The sequence below is a fragment of the Mesocricetus auratus genome, unplaced genomic scaffold (assembly GCF_017639785.1).
Source record: "Mesocricetus auratus isolate SY011 unplaced genomic scaffold, BCM_Maur_2.0 Super-Scaffold_100024, whole genome shotgun sequence".
Lineage (NCBI taxonomy): Eukaryota > Metazoa > Chordata > Mammalia > Rodentia > Cricetidae > Mesocricetus > Mesocricetus auratus.
Window position 1 is genome coordinate 13,249,345 of NW_024429205.1, and position 18,632 is coordinate 13,267,976.

Below are 18,632 nucleotides of genomic sequence, written 5' to 3' on the forward strand. Positions count from 1 at the left end.
CTAAACCAGAGGGGGTCCGATAGCAGATAGCAGAAAGGAACAGTAGACACATGGCCTCCATCCCTAACCAAAAAGCTATCTCCAATGAATACCTACTTGAAAATGAAAATTTAGTTTTCTCTAAGGGAATCTTACTAGGAAAGCAATCTACTCTTTTTTTCCCTTTATTTCTGGGGTGTGTGAAGACATCGCTGTGGCCACAATAATTCAGAGATGGGAAAAGAAAGTATTGAGTTTCCTATAATGCAAGGATGACCTCAAGTTGTCAAAAGAACCATACATTACTTCTCTTAGAGGCGTCTGAAGGCAACCGAGTAGGCGACAAAATGGCCCGGAGGACTGAGGCTGGGAAGGGAGCTTTCTTCTGATCAGTGAGTAGCAGCCGATGGGCAGGCACCATGGGAAAGCTGCAAGCTACTCTTAGGTGTAATCTGTATGTGCAACAGTGATGGCCAAAAGAAAATGAACTCGACAGCATCTTTGGAAATCCCTTGTCTCATATCATGTTGGGTTTCTATTTTGAAAATTTTTGTCTTTTTTACTTTTTAATTTTAATTTCTCTCTCTTTGAAAAATACCTTGTAAGTCCTATGTGTATATGTCTTCTGATTTTGTGCTTTTTCTGGTATTCCTGGGTGTGCAAATTAGTTTATATCTGTTCTTCTGCCTATTCTTGGGTTCTATTTCTTTCATTAGTTTGTTTTGTCCTACTCCAATTGTTTTATTTTTGTCCTATCATTATATTATAATACGTATAATATCATATATATTATCCCTTAGATGTCTGTCTGTTTTTTAATGAGATATAGAAAGGGGGCTGATCTGGATGGAAGGGGATATGGAGAGAAACTGGGAGGAGTAGAGGGAAGGGAGTCCATAATCAGGATTTATTGTGTCAAATCTAGTTTCAATAAAAGGAAAAGAGATCAAAAATGGAAATGGCATGAAAATTAGCCAAAGGTGGGCTTCTTATCTCATGTGATCAAATCAAGCCCTATATCCAAGGGGTGATTTAAACAGCAAAAGAATGTCATGGGGACTCTGAAATAATCTAATCTCATCTTTACAAAACTACATATATATGTATATGAGTGTGTGTGTGTATACATGTGTACATATATATATATACACTTAGAAGTTATGACCCATGCAGGGTCAGGAAAAGTAGCACACAAAGAACATGGGTCTAAAAGAGTTTTTTGGCAGCCTTGAAAACAGCTGCTTTGGTTGATGTGGGAGCAAGAACCCCACACTCTTTTTATCTGGAAGTAGATCAAGAGGAAAAGAAGAAAAGGTAAGAGTTGCCATGAAGACAAGGAAAGAAATATAGGTGGTTATGGGGTTGTGTGGCTTAGAGGTGGTATTTAAGTTCTTTGTTTCCTTTGATTTTAGAGTGGAAGACAGTTTGTCATGTTATGTGGTGAGTAGAGGGGTCTGGAAAGGCTGGCATCAGATAAGGCAATATAATTCTGAATTTTTGATAAAAACATGTTCGTTGGATGCTCATAAAACAGATGTATTTTAGCATTAGGGTACCTTCTGGTCCATGGCTGGGTGGAAATTCCCTTCACACTTTGTAACAGAGTCAGCATCGTGACAGGGACTCACAAGTCACTCCATTTGCTAAGCTAATAAAGACTGCAGTCAAAGGCATCCTGCTCACTCACAAGGTAGACTGTAGTGGTCAAAAGGGAGATTTATTGTTGAAAGTGAGTTGCAATAATCAAAGGTCACAAATAACATTTCCCCGTCACGTCTACTTTACATTTCTAAGGCCTTCTATGTTTAGCTGCTTGTTGAAAATTCATCTGAGTACAGTTGTGGGCTGTCACGCATGGTGTGAGCAGTTGTTCTAATTCATGATGGCTAACCACGTGGCTTAAAGCATTCATCATGTGTCATGTGAAGGTGACCGTGGTGAGTTTGTACAAAGAACCCACATGAAGCCCTCATGATAAGTGCAGAGAAAGGTATTTTAAGGTTTTCTTGGAGTACAGGAGCTTTGTGCTTTAGTGACCCCCAGTAGATTTTCAACAGTAGGAAAGCACTCTGGGCCATGGTTTCTTCTACAGTAAGCACACTCTGGCTGTCAAATCGCCTTCCGTGAAGCCACCATCTTTAACTTCCTGTCCTTGAAGTATCTTTTCCTCTAACCGTGCGGTCATGCTTTCTGCTGACTGGAGTTATTTGTGCTGTTATCAACAAAGGCTTTACTGAAAGCTACTTCTGTGTAGTCTATAACCAAAACCAACTCTGTGCGGGTGTGGAGTGCATTGATGGTGTGTTTGATTAACTGATGGAAATACTCTCTTTAAATATCAATAGCGCCTTTATTGTTTTTTTCTAGAAACAATTATTTTATCATCAAGTTTGGTTTAGTGAGTCTTTACTTAGTAATATCCTGGTAGTTAAATGATTCATATGTACTTATTTTGTAGAAATCTACAAGTCTTTCTATCTCTGACAGCCTCCTACATTGAACATAAACATTGGTAAGGAAAGTGGGCTATGAAAAAATGGTTTCTGAAGAACCAGTGGACAGTAGCACTAATGGCATTCCTGCCCACCCTTGGCTGCCAGGTGGAAATAGAAACCACAGACACAGAGATGGTGGCTTTTTTGCTAGTTCTGGTTTGTCAAAAACTTAAAAATATAATAATTCAATTCCTTATCTGAAAATTTAAACAACAAAGGTCTATTGGTCTATTTTCTTTATCAGCTAGGAAGTGCTAAGATAGGGAACACAATCCTTCCGATATTTGGGGAGCTAGAAATGTCCATGGAAGTGGACTTTTTTTTGGCATACCTTAATCCTAGTGTTTTCCTTTGATTACTTTGGGTACCATTTAGTCCACTTACTGTATCATCTTGTAATTGCCCTGAACAGTTTTTCATCACAGAAGTAGTTACATTCTCTCGTTGTTTGACACAAAGTGTAAAGAAAAAGTCTTTAAAATGTCAGGCTACTTTGGTATGTTATACCACAAAGGATGGAGCAGATGTTTTTAAATAAACATCAGCCCTGGTGTGCATTGTTGAGACACTGAGAGAGCCTTTTACAGAAGCAGGGGCGGCTCATGAATTTAAAGGAGGCTTAAATACTGTACTTTCACATAAAACTATAAAAAGTTGGCAGAAGTATCAGGGACCAATGAATGGGCATAGAGCTGAGCATGTTATAACTCAGGTTACCAATAAAAATGTCAACCTCAGATCCGAAGTGAATAGTTTTGTAATTCTGAACTGAAAGCATTTTTTAATTGCTTTCAAATGGAAAAAACTTCATATAATTTAATAAAATTTATCTACTTTATTATCAAGAAAGCCATTATTGCAGCAAAGGGAAATGGAGGATTTAAATGTCATTCCTAGCATCTAATTTCCCAGCTCTTTTATTGGGATGTTATTAAAACAAGACCAAATGGACTTTGCTACATCCATAAAAGCCAGCCAAGCAACAAGAGTTCATCTGGGCACTACAGACTCAAAAAACATGGCCCCCGGGCTACTGCCTGCCTGGTGGGGTGAGACTTTTCCCTGGAGGCAGGTGTGATGTGTCAGGAGCAGTGTTTTGGCATTTTGAAGCCTGTGAGGCCCAAAGAGAAGCTGGATTGAGGCGGATGTAAGCCAGGGACAATGACTATCATTGTATCTACAGGATCTGTTTGGTTCTTTGATGTTCACTGTGAATCAGTTAAATGCTTTGAAATGAATGACAGCACAGTCTGGGGGTCCAGGCAGTCATTCATACATAGGTCTTTCCCTCTGCTAAATGTCAGTGCTATTAGGTTTCTGAGTGGGGATTTTCCTGTAGGGTAAATTTCTTAGTGGATCCGTTGAAGAAAACAGAGTCTGACAAGAGAGTACAACAGCTTGTGAATGCATATACTACATAGAAGAAAATATGTGTGAGAATTGAAAGCATCAACGGCAATGTGGTTGTACAGAAAGAGTTGTTTATTAGGAAGGAAGGACTGGGAAAGTGGAGTAATGTTCCCCAGCATGACTGATACAGCAGACAGATGGCACTGAGTGGTGAGAGGTAGTCAAAGTAACAGTACCAACATTGTCTCTGAAAACATCTAATCTGGCATTCCATATCTCTGCTCTGTTTTAACAGCTCTATTGTCGGAGATATGGAACCCATTTCATAGATGACTACAAAACTCATGCTTTCTGTTCATTGTTCCATACTCTCTTTTAGAGGACCACAAGTATCAGGACCTGTGGCATTCTGTGCAAACAAATTGTTTCACCTTACCCCTACCCGACTGCTTTTTTTGTAGGTCTTAGGAATGACTATAGAGAGTTCAACATCTAGAAGTCAGAGATGACTTTCTGAAACACCTGGGCTCTGTTCCTATGCCCCCCAGAACAGGATTTCAGTGATGCTTTACCACAAGAAAATATAACCAGGGGATAAATAACCATGGTGGGCTTCATTTTCAGGTTATGCACCTGTGTCCAAGGACGATAAGCAGATTAGCATCCTCCTACCCAGGCAGCTTTACTTAGACTGGATTCTGGCTCATAATCCTAGAATTCTTTCCTTGCTGCTTGTCATTAAGTAATATAGTCTAGGTTATATAACTTGCATCCAAAATCTGTTGTCTTGTGTTGAATTTACTGAATTCACAGTGAAAGAGAATCATAATAACTTTTATTAAGCAGTAATAGAACTAGGATTCTTCATAGAGGTTACTGTTCCAGGCACAAATCTTGGGTTACAAATCCAAAAGCTGTATCTTTGTCTATATCAGAATTCGTCATTCATATGGGGCACTGGAAATAAAAGAAGGAAAGAAAACAGGAACAATGAGTTTTCAGGTAATAGCACTGGGGTACCAACATGAATAAGGGGATTAGTGGGCAAAGGAAATAGTTTTATGTCTACACAACATGGCGTATTCTATGTCTAGGAGAAGACTGCAAGAAAAGAGCCACCTGTACAAATGGTTCCAAAGAAGAGCAAATACTGATACATGTGTGAGCATATGTTCTGATGCAAAAATTTAAGTTTACATTTATATAAATAACTTTATGTCCAGAAATAGAAATTTTCAACATTTCATCTCTCTCTCTCTCAATCTCTCTCTCTGTATGTCTCTGTCTCTCTGTCACACACACAGTGATATTGTGTGTGTGCATATGTGTATGTGTGTGCATGTGAACCTTTCTAGAAACTTAGTAACAATACTAAGAATAATTTGAAAAACACAACAGAAAAAATAAAAGTATCCATAATAATATTAGAGAAGTAGCCTCTTTATTTGTAGAATAGCCCTAGCTTTGTCTCTATTCTGACACACTAATAAAAACCATCATAAGCTTGGATTTTATAAAATCTTAGGCAAGTGACAGTAACAGATATTAAGAGAGAGATGTTGAGATATCCAATCTGCCTCTGTCATTTATGACCTTGGAAAAATTACTGATTCATTATTACCCTTCAGATTACTCATGTGGCATTATGTTAGGGTTGGCCTTGTGCGGTCTAGTGGATTAAATGAGATAAAACATATTAAGTCCTTGGCGTAGTCTAGAGCACAATTTGTGTTCATAGAAAGTGGTCTTTAATTATCATGTGGTGTTTATACTCCATAGAAACAACTTTTAAATGTACCTTTCCCTTCATAAAATCTGTTTAACAGATGAGAGATAATTTCATTACTAATATTGCTCAAGTCAATAGATATTTTGTACAATTTTAAGTTGAGGACAACTCAGAAAAATACGACAAGGCAAGGTCACTGTCAAGCCAGACTCTTATACTAGAAAGTACAGGATTAGGAGGGATCCTACCGACGATATGAAGATGTAAACTACCCACCCATACAAAAGCATCTGTGAAACCACTCTAAGTCTGAAGTCACAGATACCAGCTGTATTCATATCTTGAATTTTTAGTTCTAACCTACCAGAAAGGGACTGTGACATTTGGGCAAGTCTCTTAACTTCTTTGAGTTGCAGTCTTCTAATACGGTCTCTAATAACTGATACCATATCTATCGCATGGAGTTGTTCAAAAATTAAATAAAGACAAAATGAGATGCATGTGTTGACAATTACGCAGAGAATTTGAAATCTTCATGCAGGGCCGGTGGGAATGAAAACTGGTGCAGCCTCTTTGGAAGTCAGTTGGTCGTCTCTCTAAATGCTAAACCATTTAGTGAATTTAGTGAGTTTCCATCTCACTCAGCAGTTCCAATCCTACATTCATACCCAAGAGAATTCAAAACATGTGTCCCTGTAAAAATCCTGCATGGATCTCATAGCTGAACTCTTCATAATAGCTAAGAAGTGGGAACGACCCAGATGTCCTTCTAGTAATGAATAAATAATATCTTTATATGCACTTAATAGAATATGATTCAGACACATACACAAAACAAAACAATGAAGCACAGATACCGACTACATCATGTGTGGAATTAAAAAAATAATATGAAGTATAAGCGAAATAACATGTAACCCCTTTATATGAAATTTAAAGCAAATCGAAGGCATCACAAAGCAAAGAGTAATTGCCAGAGTCTCATGGAACAAGGAGCTGGGGAGTGATTACTGATGCTGTTGAGTTCCTATTTGGGGTGTTATCTATGTTCTGCAAAGTCATAGTGATGAACGCTATCCATTCTTTTGAACATATGCTAAATATTGAATCTCTGACTTTAAATCAATAACATTTATTCTTTGACAATGTTATATTTGCATATAGTACATTCCGGTTTACACTAATATCCCATGCTCTCTTATCTCCCTCTAAGGTATAAACCCATATAACTATAACCACCTGATTTTTGCTAAAGAAGCCAAGATTACACATTGGAAAATGAAAGCCTCTTCAATGAATGGTGTGTGGGAAAACTTTTATCCACATATAGAACACTAAAACCAGATCTCTCTTTCTCACCCTCCACAAAGATCAAATACAAATGGATCGGGTGCCTGGACATAAAACCTGAAAGTCTGAAACTGCTGGAGGAAAAAAATTAGGGAATGAACTGCAAGATACAGGCATTGGTCACTTGGGAAATAAGGCCAACAATTAATACTATAACTCCAGCCAGTTAAAAGCAAGTATACAACAAAGAAAACCATCAACTGAGTAAAGAATCATCCAATAGAATGGGAGAAAATATTTGCCCGCTCTATATCTAACTGAAGATTTGTTTTTTATCTAGAACATACAATGACTCCCAAAACAAAGACTCAAACAATTAAATTTCAGGGGAACAACAGACCAATAAAAAAAATCAAGTCTTGGAACTTAACAGATAATTGTCAAAAGAAGAAATCTTAAGTGCTAAACACTTAAAAATAATCACAGACTTTTAAAGGGTGAAATCTTTGGCATGTAAATCATGTATTAAGAATAAGTAGATATTGAAAAATTAAAGAATATTAAATATACCAAACAGTATAATGCCTTTCATCTTATAAATGATATGTATGTCTACAGGCTTTACTATTTGAATTTGTCTTTAAGCACTGTATCATCAAGGTCTTGTTCTTAGAAACACAAGCTGTTTTCTTCAATTCAAGTCTGTTCACAGTCTTACAGAATCTGAATTTCACAAGCCCGATCACTGAAATAGAGTGAGTACCATTTATGAAGGAAAGGCCAATCCAGGAAAAACAGCTAAAATCTCTTTTGAAGATTGATAATGATCAGTTCCTTTTCTAAATATCTTCTAATCTGGTAGAAGTTGATGTGCCAGTCCTATGATCTATTGCTGGGCCTGGCCAGATAGTTCAGGGACTTAAGCATGATGATCCAAGTTTGAATCCCCATCACCTATGTAGAAGGCCAGGTGTGGCAAAGCATGCCTGTATTCCCAGTTCTGGGAGTCAGAGACAAAAAGATCACAGGGATAGGGTAGGGATGGTTTTCTGGTCAGTTAGTGTAGACAACTGATAAGCTCCAGGCTCAGTGACTTTCTCAAAAATAAGGTGGATGGCAGCTGGAGAAGACACCTGACATGGACCACTGGTCTTCTCTAGTTCATGCATGGGTGTACCCCCCTCCTCCCGTATGTTATAGTTATAGCAATGATCTAAGACATTCTATTTGAATAATTTTAGTCATAAGGAAAATACAAGTGTTATTTAAATTAAGAATTATGAACCACATTCTTAATTTCGGATTTTGAGGCATAATAGAACTATTGTGCAAAAAAATAGAAGCTGAAGTTACTTCAACATGAATGTTGTTGAAATTGAACATATTAAATGTGAGGCATTTCTGTTTTTAATGTTCAGAAGACTGTAGAACATAGCATAGCTTAAGGGATCCAAAGTTCTTTTAACAGTGTATAAGAAAACCAAATTTACAAAGCTCTTATTATGAATAACATGAGCATTTCCAAAAAGCAGTATGTATCTTTAGTTCTCCATCTCTCCGTTTCAGCATGGGTTTGCTCTTTCTCCTTGTGGATCTTGTTTCCCATATACATCACACTTTTTCTTGCCCGTCTGCTTACTTATTCCTTCTCCTCTCATTTACCAACATGGGGACTAATGACCATGTAGTTTAGATTAGTTTTTCCTCAAAGATTCTTAGTGCAACCATGACACATGAGCATGGTGGCAGAGCAAACATACATGTATCAAGAGGTCATGCTGGGGAGGATGTGCTCAGAAGATAAAGAACGTGAGAGGAGAGAGATGCATCATGGAACGATTCCACATTGTATATGAAATGCGGAAGGCCGAGCACTTCTGTACCTGAAGGAAGCTTCATTTGCAAGCTCTGCCACCCTACTCCAAGATTCCTCTCACTCTATGCATGTTTCTGATTCTGTTCCTTGCATAAAAGAAAGACAGAATCTGCCACTGATATCCTTGCTACAAATACCTTGGAATTAATGAATTTCAATAATGACCTTATAAACATATAGGGTCAATGCAACTTTTTCATTTATTGAAATGGAAACCCAGGCTCAGAAAATAGCTGTAAGGTTGTAAGCTGTTTAATATAGAGGATCTCATAGGCTTCTTTTTTGTGAAAAAAATATTTGTTTTTTTATGTGTATTGGTATTTTGCCTGCATTTCTGTCAGTTTGAGGCAGTTGGATCCCCTGGAACTAGAGTTACAAAGAGTTGTGAGCTGCCATGTGGGTGCTGAGAATTGAACTAAGGTCCTCTGGAAGAACAGCCAGTGCTCTTACTCACTAAGCCATCTTTCTAGCCCCTTATATGCTTCTTTGTATTCTACCAGGAATATGGTGCCTGGCACAAAACATATGCTCAGGCACCAAAAACATTGGATATTTGGTATTTAAGGACTTTAAGATAAATATGTATTTAAGTACACAAAATATAGACTCAAAAATGAATGGTAATTATCCAGTGAGTCTTAATCACAAAAGAAAGCTAAGATTCTATTTGGGTGATAAGTGTTTAAAGAAGTCTAGATCTTATGACTTGTGTTTTTTGCTATTGCTATTTATTGTTGTTTTTCTGGTGTGTGTGTGTGTGTGTGTGTGTGTGTGTGTGTGTGTGATGTGATGTGTTCAGGATCCTGCAGGGGACAGAAGAGATAATCAGATCCCCTGTAACTGTAGTTACAGGTGGTTTTGGGGCACCTCATGTGGGTTCTGGGAACCAAACTCCTGTCTGTTGGTAGAACAGCAAGTACTACAGTATTGCTTGAATAAACCCATAAAATATGCTGGAGAAATTTAATCACAGTGACTTTTACCTCTGGGATTAGAAGGGTTTGGTGAGTTTCTTGCCCAACAAAGTTTGATTAAACATATTACTATGGGATTGTTAATTTCTTCATTCATCCTATGTGCCTCAGAGTGGCCAGTGTCAGCCAGGCAACAGGCTCTTTTTGCCTGTATAAAGGCTTTTACTGCTTTCCATTGTGAGACATCTGGAACCTAGCTAGACAGTTTGGGTCCATAGGATCTTAGTTTCTCATTGCCCTCCTTTCTATGTGAGTTGAAAGCCAAATTACAACAATTTGAGACTTCTGGAAATAATATAATTTTACAAGAGGAATTTTGCACACATTTCAAACTATAACTTCAAATTCTCTTTTCACACTCAGAGGTCTAGTGATGAAGGGGAGCAGCTGTGAAGCTGTAGTTTTGGAGTTCCTCAATAGATGACAAATAATGAAATGAGGTGTCAGTGCTAATGGTGCAAACCCTGGGTAGCAGTCAGCTGCCGCTTAGAGTTTTATCCAGCAGGCAGTTTCCACACTGCCTGACTGCAAGAACACTCTTTATTTTAAGCTGGAAGGATGGGAATCCCCTTTTCTGTGTGATTGAAAAGTCAGAGAGTTCATGCACCTTAGTTATCCCAATTCCTATTACCTAGCACAGAGACTGACTTGACTCTCATTTTAGAGAATTCTGATCTTCTCCAAACAGCTTATGCCTTCTATCCTCCTCAAAATAAGCAAAGGCTGAGTTTAAAGATTTATGTGTGTGTGTTTCTGAATATGTATGTGCCACGTTTGTGAGTAGGGGGTGTGTGTGCATGTACATGCAGAAACAGAGGAGTCGCTGGTCCTCTAGAGTTGGGCTTACATTTGGTTGTGAGCCCCCAAACTGGTTGCTAGGAACTGAACTCCAGTCCTCTGGAAAAGCAACAGACAGAATATACAAATTATGGCTTTTCATCCAAAGTTAGCAAACTGATAGCATGCTGGTTCAATCTGGACATGGGGTATTTACTTTGTCTTCCAAAGCCTTGACTCTCATCTGGTTTATTGGTTTTATGTCTTCCTAAGAAGTTCATTTATATAGTGTAAATTAGACTAAATTTTTTAATTATTTAGATTTATTTCACAGAGTAGAAAATCCATACTCTCAAGAATACATGGTCAACTAATTTTCAGTAAGATACACAATTAGTAAAACATCTTCAATAAATGGTGTTGGGAAAATTAAATAGTCAAATGCAAAATAATCTAAACCCTTATTATATTTCATCTATAACAATAAAATAACAAAATATTCAACACCTACCCATAGGGGATATGTATGACACTGTAAAACTCAGAGCAAACAGAGGAAAAGCTCCTGGACACTGACTTTGACAAAAGTTTTTGTTTTAGAAATTATACCAATAATTTTATTGTGTAGGCAATAAAATTAAAATCATGGAGTGGGAATAGATTACACTTGAGTGTCTTCCCAGAAAAGGAAAAAAATCACCACAATTAAAAGACAGTCTATGGAGTGGGAACAATTTTATAAATTCATATATTCAATAAGGAATTAGTTTCCATACTACACAAGAAACTTGCACAAAAATGTGAAATTGGTAGCAACAAAAAATTAATGTTCTCTTAAAATTTCACAGAGAAAGTGAGTGGACATATTTTCCTAGGAGGACTAAAAATTACCCAACACAATTCGTTGAGGTATTCAACATCATTGATTATCAGGGAGGTTAAAAAAATGAAAACTATGGTAAGGTTTACACAACATGTGCTAATGAGGGTAAAAATTATTTTTAAAAAAGTGTAACTGGCCCAACAATGCCATTATTGGGAATGTATGCAAAGAAAATTAAATCAGCAGCTGTCAAGATAATTGCACACCCCTGAATTGCAACAGTTTTTTTTAATTTCTAGATAAGAGGTGGAAACTTATGTGGACATGGACAGATGAGTGGATAAAGAGTTACTGCCATTTTTTTTGCAAAAGTATTTCATTTGAAGCATGCTATACTAAGAGAAAAAAGCCAGTCATAGACACACAACACTGCTTGATCTCACTCCTATGTGTAATCTAGTAAACCTAAAAAAGATGAATACGTAGATGAATACGTTAAAATGGTGGTTGCCCAGGAGGACAGGGCTAGTAAACAAAAGCTAGAGTCTGGCACACGCCTACTATTATGTAAGACAGTTGGGGCCAAAGAACTGTTGTGCAAAATGAGGGCTCTAGTTAATAATAATGTCTTTTATTCTCAAAATTTGCTAAGGACATTGATTGTGGGTTCTTTTACTACACTCACACAAAAATAGTCATGTAACATTGGATACGTTCATTTCTTTAACTGCAGTTATTTCACTAATTGTGTGTATTTAGCAAATCATCATATTGTGTACTAAATATGGACAATCAAAATTAGCAAATTTTTAAAATATATAACAACTAATAGTAAGCTTTCACTCCTCAAGAAGATATCCTTTTCAGAGTCTTCAGTAGTGAGCTATTTATTTGGGTTCTGTGAGCTCCTCTAGCTATTGAACTTGTAGGAGGTTTGCAGGAACCCATTGTTTGTAACTAAGTCACACACAAGACATGAGGAACTTGGAACCTACAGTTTAGGATTCATGTCGGAAGTGGATAACCGGTAACGTGGAAACAACTTGAAGACTCTCTAAATACAGTTAATGGAGGAACTGAGTCGAATTGTAGGCCACCTGTTTGGTATCTGTTGACAAATTTCATTCTGGGAGAAGACATCTCCCCTTCCCATAGAAATGTCTGTGCTGATTGCTGAGAATAGCCAGAGGAACTGTTGGCTTTGTATTTTTACCAGTGACCTTCACTTTGCCACAATACCTTATGCTCACTTCTAACAGTCTCCAGATGGCATTTTGTACCTGCTGCAGTTATTTAAGTCAGTTCCCTGGGCCTTTACTTCCTTTTCTTTTGAGACAGCACTTCACAGAGGCCAGGATGGCCTCAAACTTGCTGCATGACACCTGATTTTCCTGCCTTCCCCTCTGGAGTGCTGGAATACAGGTGTGTGCCAGCCCTCCCAGTTTACAGGCTGTTAAGGATAAATCCAGAGCCTTCTGCATGCTAGACATCCACTTTACCACCTGAGCTGGATCCCAGCGCTCTTTATATCCCCAGGATGGTTGTTGATTTAAATTGTGCTTGAACTAGATTTCATTCCAATGTATTTCTGTATTTTCTCAATCCTATTGTGTCTTGTTCCTCTCTGACTTCCCCTTCTGAACCTCATTGAGATGCTAAATTCATTTGATTCCTCTTAGAGCTACCAAGACCATATCTTTCCTTGAACATCTTCAAGCATTTCTTTTCTATGTACTGTAACATAATCATAAGTGTGTGTAATATAAAAATAGATAATAATTTAAGTTATATTTTCTTATTTTGGAGTCAATGTACATATCTTTGAATATACATAAACATACATGAGCTATTAGTTAGATCCCAAAATATTTAAATGTTTGTTTCTGACCTAGTGTGAGCATTCCCCAAATTTATTCCATCGAACATTCCATCGTAGCTATCATTCATTTGTACTTTTGTCTTATTAGACATTAGGCCTCAGCTCATTTGTCTGGGTAGTATAATGGTAATGCAGCAAACACATTTGTAAATGAAATTTTGTTCAAATACAATTATTTTCTTAGAACTTCCCATAAGTAGAAGTGTTAAGTCAATGGTGTAAAAATTTCACTGTTACTTAAACAATTTGTCTTTTAGAAGGTTTGTATCAATAAATTCTGTTGATACAAATTGGGGTTCTAACATACACATTTACATGCATGATATAGGAATGGGTCGTGTGTGACTGCGCCATCAGCATTTGCTGTGTTTCAAGTGAATAGATACCATCTCATTCTTTTCGTTTCATTTAATTTTACTGGTGAGCAAGGGAGCAAAATACCATTTCTGTTTCATATATAAGGTACCAAAGACATTGTCTCTGAATTAGGCATAAGATTCACTGCTTCTGCTACTAAAGAGGTATGACAGAAACTGACTTTAAAATCATTTTTCCTAACCCATACTGCCAAATGGGAAAGCCTGTGGGATAAAGTGTTCCTCAGTGTGCTACCAAGAGACCTGATGAGGGGCCAGCCAGTGTTAAGTGTTGAGGTCTTTGATGAAGTGGGATTGTCTTTTTGTAATCCATTTCTAACTCCTATGTATTCATTGATTCATGTTGCTATTATATGAGTGATTAAAAAATGTGTGTATTTGTCTGTGGATTTAGAAGTCCAGGCTTAAGACACTGAAATTTAAGACTCAACTTATGTTTGTTCTAAGACATTGCTGCTCCAGGGTCGTTAGGGTGTTTCCTTCTAGTTGCCATTAGCTTGATTAGTATTTATTCAGACATTTCCAAAAATTGACTCATACGCACCCATGTCTGTCTTTCCTCATTATCCGATCTCTCTCTCCCTAATCTTTTATGAGAGATAAATAACATTATTTGTTGGCAATTGCTTTATGGCGGAGAAGTTTAACACACCACTGACATTTGCTCTGAGCAAAATTAGCTGGCCTTGATCCTTCGTCTTCAGTTGCACCAAATAACTGCATGAACAGAGCCAGAAAATGACAGGCATACCCACACAGGTCCTAGTGTAGAAGCTAGGAAAATGACCGTGGCAAGAAAAGGGACGTATCATACGTCTGTGGTGTTCTATTATTTATTGAGAAATCTAGTATTTCTTTAAATAATAAACACTAAGAAAATATAAATATTTATTGTATTTCTTCTAATCGGGCAAATACACGTAATCAGAAGCAAAAGACAGATTAAGGACCTTGAGAAGCCAATTTCCTGAAGTGGAGAGCTGTGTAGGTTTGGCCCCATTGCCCAAAGGGTAATCAGGATGTGTATTGTTCTTGGATGCTTCCAATGGGAAAGCCAAAAGGAAAGAATTTAAAACTTTAACATGGAAAGATTCTTGTTACTCATCCTCGGATGACAGTCTTCGAAGTCAACGAAATCAAACAGCTGGAGTTTAAGGAAGCTCTATTTCTAGAGGAGAAAAACGGTCCATTTTTCAATACCCTCTTGATTTTTACTTTGCCGTAGTTCCATTATAGAGGCCACCTATTGGAATGAGTCACAGTTCTTTAAGCAAATGCCCTCCAAGAAGCTCTTCTTGGTAGAAATGGAATGGGAGAGAATCTTGTCTCTGCGTGTCTCTCAACCAACATTTGGATTCTATTTCACTTTTGGACCCTATGTTTCTAATTTTTCAAGACTATCTTCTTTTTGGTATGTGCTTTTGACTACAAAAAAGGAGCTTAGTCCAATATTTCCCACCCTAAATCAAATTTTTGAGAACCATAAATAGGTCATTTAAAACTTTATACTTTTCCAGTGAGATTAGGAGAAGAATGTTCCAATACGTTCACACCACTGTTTGAATGTTTCTGAGTGATCACAAGGAAAGCCAAAAATCACACAATCAATCTGTAAGAGGCAAACAACCTAGAATATAAAATAAAACAGTTTAAAGCTATTACAAACTTCTTTTAGGAATAATTGAATTATCATCCCCAGGAGTGCCATGTTCATGTATTTCTCACAAACATAGAATTACTCCATCTCATAATTCTTTCCACAGTTGTAATTGATCTTACATCTTACCATCTAAATTGAAGCATGTAGGTTATGCTGTCGTATAACCAGCAGTCCATGTTCTGGTTCATTCTGACTGCTGTAGTTGCTACAGATAATGAGTTTTAACATCTGGGAATCATTGCAAAAGTATTGTAGTAATTTGGTGTAAGAATATTTGTGTTAGATATAATTCAAAGATGATTATGTGACTGATATTTATTTCTCAGATAAAATGAAAGTAGAGATGCAGTGAAAGTGCAACGTTCTGAGTAAATATATATGTGGGCAAAAGCAATTCTGTATATGTAAGTAACATATTTTACTCTTGATATCATGAAGATCAGTGTAGCTGGTCTTTTTGTAATTCATCTCAATAGCATACTTCTAAGGAGGGAATATTTAGTCATATACACAGAGGAGAACTCATAGAATTAAACTGATATCATATAGTTCTTATATTCCTGAGAGTTTGCCAAAATACTCTTTTAAAATCTTTACCCTACTAAGGATGCATTACCAAGTTTGTTAAAACTCTGTGTAAGAAACTGGGTTGATATTCTCAAACAGTAACCTCCATGAAATTCAAAGGTGCAGAAATGTCAGTGAAAGGAAATGCATGATGAAAGCATGGATCTGTGGGTTTCTTGTAGGAGGACCAAGCTAAAATGATCACGTGATGTCTAATCTTTAGAAACAGTGCTGACTCTCATAAGCTAGAAGAGGCATGGTTGATAAAATTGGAATGGATTTTAAAAACATGTCTCTTTAAATAATTTTAGCTACAACAACAGAAACTACACACAGTATTGTCGTTATGTTGTGTTCATGATTAATCTTAATAGATCTCTGCTTACAAAAGCTAGCTTAAGTGACAATGCATGGCACACAAAACACGGGCCTGTGGAGAGCAGCTAGAATGTGAAAGTGTATTATGAAACAGAAAAAAGAATCAGTTGCAAAAGTGAGTGCAGTGGTTTGGCTACTTAGATTATGAAATGCAGAAATAAGATTAATTTATTTTTTTCAAGAAATTGCTATAACAAGGAGGACATGATTATTATTAATTCAACCATGCTCTGAGAAAATACGATTTGGGAAATGAGAGTTAGGTGAAATATTTCTGGGTTCTTAATAAAGAACTGGCCACTTACTTTAACTCATCATGAGTTCCACTGAATCAACAATATGAGGTTTTTCTAAGCATACAATTATAAATTCATGGAGAAACTGAGAAATGGAAAAGTCACAGAAGTTTTGAAAGATGGAAATAGGGGAAGAGTGTAGACCCAGAGTACACGAGGAAGCAAGAGTTCTGTGCCAGCTACAGAAGAAATTACTTAGCCATGTAATCTGCCCCAGAGATCTTCCTAGGAGGATCAGAAATTCAGTACCTGCTGCCTCTGGAATAGAGAGGGGGGTATGTTGAAAACAGGATATTGAAAGGAATTGTATCTTAATATTCTGTTACCTCATCATAGTCTTCCTTTCTTTCAAAAGTTGAAGTAACTCACATCCCTCCTGAAGACACTGGAAGATTAGTATCTACAGAGGTAAATTCCAGCCTATGGATTTGGAATATCAAGCATATTTTAAAGGGAAGAAACTCTTACTACAAACTGGGAAACCTCATCAGTTTGCATATGGAATGTGCTGTTGTACTCTTCTTCTCCTACACTTCCTTTATAAGTCTAGGGGCCTGCCTTGTATTTTCCTTAATAAATTACAAGGCTTTTCTTTGCAGAATTTATATAATAAACAATGAAAAACTAAAACAATCTATCAGAGTTTTCACCAATAAAATGTCCCAGTCAGATTACATACTCAAAGTTGCCAAGAATGGTTGATTTTGATCAGTCTTCATAAAACTCCTCTTGAACAGACAGCCAAGGATCTCCAGGTATTCTGATTTTATTATTAAGAGGGAGTCCGCTTTAGACAAGGGTGGCCTCAAACATGCTAAGTAGCTAAGGATGGCTTTCAACTTTTTCTGCCTTAGTCTTCTTGGAGCTGAGATTATAGAGGTATACCTCATGTTTGGCTAGTCTTTGGTATTTTAGTAAAATTTGTAATGTATGCTAGAAACTAAAACAAATAAACAGTATGTGTATGGAGTGGATTATGTATAGAAAGAAAGCATATGTATACATATATATGCTTTACTTATATATGTATATACATACACAGACACACACCACACCCACACACACATGCACACACACATCTCCTAAGAAGTCAAAAGAATACCATTTACACTGATAATATATGAAAAGCATGGCATGAAAGAGATATTATGACTTGAAGAGAAGGGTTATGAAACTTAAAGTTGATCGGATACAGTGGTTGAAAATGAAAACTTCATAGAATAAATTTAGAAATTAAAGCAAGAAATAGGAGAGAAAAATAAGAATGTCAGTAAATCATCTTAGCAGACCAATATCTAAAATTATAACTATGAAAACACAAAATAAATATAAAGCCTAAAATTGTAAAGACATTTAAAATTTCACCAAATAATGGAGAAAAATGAATTGCATGAGTAAAAGGTACCACACGTGTCTTATAAAATGAATGGATGTAAACCCACATTATATCATTACAAATTGCAAGTGGCTAAAAGTCACTTGTTGTCCTGAGACTTCTAGAGAAATATTGTTTCAGATATATCAGAGATTATGAATAGAAATGTCACGGAATCTGCAGAAACCAAGCAAAAGCATCAAAATCGTTCCTTATAATTGTTCAAAATTTATAGACAAAATATTTTTCAAACTAGACTTATGGTCTCAAAACATCATCTACCTGTGACAGTGAGAGAGGGACTTCATTGGAGAGTCAACATCCATCACCTTTTCTCAGAAAACTACATTAGGATGTGCACCAGTGAAAAACTAAAAGGATAGAGATGAAGACACTGAATTTAGGAAGTGGGATTCCATGGCAGCAAGTGGCTTTCTTTTGAGGACGGTTTTGTAGCTATGTCCAGAGCTCCTAAAGCATTCCTTCTTTTTCTTGTTGCATGCATTCAAATTGTATATCTCCACATCATACTGCATGGCTTCATGGTGAGTGCTGTGTGTATATGGTGCTGTTTTTAGACTATTAGTTTTGGGTAATGTATATGCTCTATTTAAGGAGTTTGGATGCAGATGAACACAAGGTCTCAATAAGTGGTGAATTGGTAGGATGGAAGAATGTGGACCGGTAAGTCAATACATGAATAAAAGGCATCTATTAACGAATGCTCACCATATTGGACAGTTCCTACAGCAAGAAGTCTTATTGCTGTAGTTACCATTGCAGCCTATCCTAACTACTAAGGATGGA